Source organism: Apodemus sylvaticus, chromosome 13, assembly GCF_947179515.1.
Source record: "Apodemus sylvaticus chromosome 13, mApoSyl1.1, whole genome shotgun sequence".
Lineage (NCBI taxonomy): Eukaryota > Metazoa > Chordata > Mammalia > Rodentia > Muridae > Apodemus > Apodemus sylvaticus.
In genome coordinates this window covers 69,159,694-69,165,693 of record NC_067484.1, presented here as the reverse complement: position 1 = coordinate 69,165,693, position 6,000 = coordinate 69,159,694, and positions in this window count along the sequence as shown.

Sequence of the window (6,000 nt, the reverse complement as noted above, 5' to 3'; positions counted from 1 at the left end):
CCAAAAAGAGAATGGAGAGAGCTTACACTAACAGCTTCACAGTGCACTTGAAGGCTCTAGAACAAAAGGAAGCAAATACCCCCAAGAGGAGTAGACAGCAGGAAATAATCAAACTTAGAGCTGAAATCAACCAAACAGAAACAAAAAGCGTTATACAACGAATCAACAAAACAAGGAGCTGGTTCTTTGAAAAAATCAACAAGATAGATAAACCCTTAGCCAGACTAACCAGGGGGCATGGAGACAGTATCCAAATTAATAAAATCAGAAATGAAAAGGGAGTCATAACAACAGAAACTGTGGAAATTCAAAAAATCATTAGATCCTACTACAAGAGTTTATACTCAACAAAGTTTGAAAACCTGGATGAAATGGATAACTTTCTAGACACATACCAGGTGCCAATGTTAAAACAGGATCAGATAAACCATCTAAATAGTCCCATAAGCCCCAAGGAAATAGAAGCAGTCATTAATAGTCTTCCTTCAAAAAAAAAAAAAAAGCCCAGGACCAGATGGGTTTAGTGGGGAATTCTATCAGATCTTCAAAGAAGAGTTAATACTGATACTCTTCAAACTTTTCCATGAAATAGAAACTCAAAGAACACTACCCAACTCATTCTATGAAGCCACAATCACACTTATACCTAAACCAAACAAAGACCAAACAAGGAAGGAGAACTTCAGACCAATCTCCCTCATGAACATTGATGCAAAAATACTGAACAACATCCTGGCTAACTGAATCCAAGAATGCATCAGAACTATAATTCACCACGATCAGGTAGGCTTCATCCCAGGGATGCAGGGATGACTCAATACATGCAAATCCATCAATATAATTCACTACATAAACAAATTAAAGGAAAAAAACCCCACATGGTCATTTCATTAGATGCTGAAAAGGCTTTTGACAAAATTCAGAATCCCTTCATGATAAAAGTCTTGGAAATAACAGGAATCCAAGGCCCATACCTAAACAGTGAAAGCAATATACTGCAAACTGGTAGCCAACATCAAACTAAATTGAGAGAAACTTAAGGCAATCCTACTAAAATCGGGGACCAGACAAGGCTGCCTACTCTCTCCCTATCTATTCAATATAGTAATTGAAGTCCTAGCCAGAGCAATGAGGCAGCAAAAAGAGGTCAAAGGTATACAATTTGGAAACGAAGAAGTCAAACTATTACTATTTGCAGATGATATGATAGTATACTTAAGCGACCCCCAAGATTTCCACCAGAGAACTCCTAAAGCTGATAAACAACTTCAACAAAGTGGCTGTATATAAGTTAACACAAGCAAATCAGTAGCCTTCCTCTACTCAAAGGATAAACAAGATGAGAAAGAAATTAGGGAAATGACACCCTTCACAATAGTCCCAAATAATATTTCATACCTAGGTATGATCCTGATGAAGTAAGTGAAGGTTCTATATGACAAGAACTTTAAGCCTCTGAAGAAAGAAATTGAAGAAAGTCTCAGAAGATGGAAAGATCTCCCATGTTCATGGATTGGCAGGATCAATATAGTAAAAATGGCCATCTTGCCGAAAGCAATCTACAGATTCAATGCAATCCCCATCAAGATTCCAAAGCAATTCTTCATAGATCTAGAAAGAGTAATTCTCAAATTCATCTGGAATAATGAAAAATCCAGGATAGCAAAAACTATTCTCCACAACAAAAGATATTCTGGGGGAATCACCATCCCTGGCCTCAAGCTCTACTACAGAGCGATAGTGATAAAAACTGCTTGGTATTGGTATGCAGACAGGCAGGAAGCTCAATGGAATAGAATTGAAGACCCAGAAAAGAATCCACACATGTACGGTCACTTGATATTTGACAAAGGAGCTAAAAACATCCAGTGGAAAAAAAGACAGCATTTTTAACAAATGGTGCTGGATCAACTGGAGGTCTGCATGCAGAAAAATGCAAATCGACCCATTCTTATCTCCTTGTACAAAGCTCAAGTCCAAGTGGATCAAAGATCTACACATAAAAGCAGACACACTGAAACTTATAGAGGAGAAAGTGGGGACAAACCTTGAACACATGGGCACAGGGGAAACGTTTCTGAACATAACACCAATGGCTTATGCTCTAAGAACAAGAATCGACAAATGGGACCTCATAAAACTGCAAAGCTTCTATAAGGCAAAGGACATAGTCAATAGGACAAAACGGCAACCAACAAATTGGGAAAAGATCTTTACTAACTCTACATCCAATAGAGGGCTAATATCCAACATATACAAAGAACTCAGGAAGTTAGTCTCCAGAGAATCAAATAACCCTATTAAAAATGAGGTACAGAGCTAAACAGGGAATTCTCAACTGAGGAAACTCAAATGGCTCTAAAGCACCTAAAGAAATGTTCAGCATCCTTAGTTATCAGGGAAATGCAAATCAAAACAACACTGAGATTCCACCTTACACCAGTCAGAATGGCTAAGATGAAAAACTCAGGGGACAGCAGATGATGGAGAGGATGTGGGGAAAGAGGAACACTTCTCCATTGTTGGTGGGATTGCAAGCTGGTAAAACCACTCTGGAAATCAGTTTGGAGATTCCTCAGAAAATTAGACATAGTACTACCAGAAGACCCTGCTATACCACTCCTGGGTATATACCCAGAAGGTGCTCCTACATGTAATATGGACACATGCTCCACTATGTTCATAGCTGCCTTATTTATAATAGCCAGAAGCTGGAAAGAACCCGGATGTCCCTCAACAGAGGAATGGATACAGAAACTGTGTTATATATACACAATGGAGTACTATTCAGCTATTAAAAACAATGAATTCACGAAATTCTTAGGCAAATGGATGGAACTAGAAAGTGTCATCCTGAGTGAGGTAACCCAGTCACAAAAGAATGCATATGGTATGCACTCACTAATAAGCAGATGCTAGTCCAAAAGCTCAAAATAAACAAGCTACAATTCACCCAGCACAGGAAGCTCAAGAAGAAGGAGGACTTAAGTGAGGGTGCTATGGTTCCTCTGAGAAAGGGAACATAATACTCACAGGAGCAATAAGGGAGACAACGTGTGGAGCAGATTCTGAAGCAAATACTACCCAGAGACTGCCCTACCTGGGGATTCATCCTATAAACAGTCACCAAACCCCAACTCTATGACAAGAAGCATGTACCAAAAGGAGCATGCCATGGCTGTCTCCAGAGGGGCCCTGCCAGAACCCTACAAATACAGAGGCAGAAACTAGCAACCAACTATTGGGCTGGGCTTGGGGTCCCCAATGGAGGATCTGGAGTGTGGTCTGGAGGAGGTGAGGGGGTTTACAGCCCCATGGGAAGAACAATGACTTTGGACACCCAGATACCCCTAGACTCCCAGGGACTGAACCATCAACCAAGGGGTATACATGGTTCTAGCCAAAAATGTGGCAGAGGTTGCCTTGTTGGGCATTAGTGGGAGGAGTGGTCTTTGGTCAGTTAAAAGCTCAATAGAGGCCCCAACAAAGGGAAATGGATGGGGGTGTGTATGTGAGGAGAGGTGAGAGTGTGTCGGGTAGAGGGGCATATACATGGAGGCAGGGGTTGGGAGGAGGGGTAGGGAATCTTTGGGCAGGGGGGTGTTTGGGAGGGGGGAAATTGGGAAAGGTTTTACTATTGGCAATGTAAATGAAGAAGATATTCAATAAAAAAAATTAAAAAAAAAGAGCCATTGTTGCTCTTACAAAGGATCTGAATTTAGTTCTCAATCAAATTTGGGTGCCTCACAACTGCCCAAATTTAGATTGTAGAGGATCTGATGTCTTGTCCTTTTCTAGCCTTCTGTAAAACACACACATACACACACACACACACACACACTAAGTGAACAAATAAGATCTGATATCTTGTTATTTTCTAGCCTCCTGCAAAAACACAAAAATTCACACACACACACACACACACACACACACACACACACACACACTAACTGAACAAATAAGATCTGATATCTTGTCATTTTCTAGCCTCCTGCAAAAACATAAAAATTCACACACATACACACACACACACACACACACACACACTAACTGAACAAATAAGATCTGATATCTTGTCATTTTCTAGCCTCCTGCAAAAACATAAAAATTCACACACACACACACACATACACACACACACACACATACACACAGAACAAACAAAGTTTCATGATCACATTTGTCATTAGTGATGATTTGTCATCAGTAATAATCTTTTAAGAAAGCATTTGGATTTTATTGCTGTGAAGAGACAACAGGAACACAGCATTCTCTTTTTTTCAAGACAGGATTTCTCTGTGTAGTCCTGGCTGTCCTAGAACTCACTCTGTAGACCAGGCTGGCCTCAAACTCTGAAGACCTGCCTCTGCTTCCCAAGTGCTGGGATTAAAGGCATGTGCCACCGCTGCCTGGCAAACACAGCAATTCTTTTTATTTTATTTTATTTTATTTTTTATTGATATATTTATTTACATTTCAAATGATTTCCCCTTTTCTGGGTCCCCACTCCCCACAAGTCCCATAAGCCCTCTTCCCTCCCCCTGTTCCTCCATCTACCCCTTCCCGCTTCCCTGTAGCAATTCTTATAAAGGAAAACATTTAACTGGGGCTGGCTTACAGTTTCAGAGATTTAGTTCTTTATTACCATGACAGGAAACATGGCAGTGTGAAGGCAGACGTGGTGCTAGAAGAGCTGAGAGTTCCACATCATGATCCAAAGGCAGCAGGGAGAGACTGTCATCCACACTGGGCATAACGTGAGCATATATGACCTCAAAGTTTGCCTCTACAGTGACGCACTTCCTTCAAAAAGTCTCACCCACTCCAAAAAGGTGCTTTCCAATAGTACCACTCCTGATGGCCAAGCATTCAAATACATCAGCCTATGGGGCCATTCCTATTAATCATATAATGTCTATTTAAAACTTTTTTTTAAAAGACAGGGATTTTCTTTTTCTTTCTTTTTTTTTATGAAATGAACAAGGCACACCGTATTTTAATTAAAATAGGTGCAAACCCTCATATTAAAGTTAGCAAAGCAATTGAGTTGGAGGAAAAGCATCTCAAGAGCAGGCAAAAGAATCAGACACCACCCACTATAATCTCAGTACTATTTCATGCCTTAGAAGGTGAATGTTAAGAAATTTCTTTATTAAATTGATTTCATTTACAGGGTTCTCTCAAGAATGTTTTTAAAATTTATTTTAAGACCACCATAACATGCAAAGCCTTTATCACATTCTTGCTGCATTATCAGGGTTTATCTTCAGTAGGTGTTCTTTTATGATTTTGAAGATGACTATATTATGCAAAGGCTTTGCCAAATTGGTTACACTCATAGGGTTTCTCTCCAGTATGTGTTATTTTATGCTTTTGAAGACTACTGTGACATACAAAGGCTTTGCCACATTGGTTATATTAATAGAGTTTATCTCCAGTATATGTTCTTTTATGGATTTGAAGTTCATTGTAATGTGCACAGGCTTTACCACAGTGGTTACATTCATAGTGTTTCTCTCCTGTATGTGTTCTTTTATGCTTTTGAAGATTACTGTGATGTGAAAAGGCTTTACCAGGTTACTATCATAGACTTTTTCTCCAGTGTGTGTTCTATGTATTTGAAGACTATATAAGACACAAAGGATCCAGTATGTGTGCTTTTATGTACCGGATGGTGATTGTTTCTTGCAAAGGCTCCATCATTTTCAATACATTCATAGGATTTCTCTCTAGTATTAATTGGTTCATCTCTTTGAAGATGCCTTCTATGTCTTCTATGTATTTTCACAATCTTCTTCAATATTGCGATCTTCCAAGTTATAGCTTATTGCAGTGAGATTCCTTTAAGTCTCCAGCATCACATCTTTGTAGAGACTCTTCTGGGAAAGATCCAGCAGAGCCCATTATTCCCGAGTAAATTCACCATTACATCAACATATGTCACTACATTCTAAAACATCCCATATTTATGTACAAAAGTGGCATGATAATGAAATATTA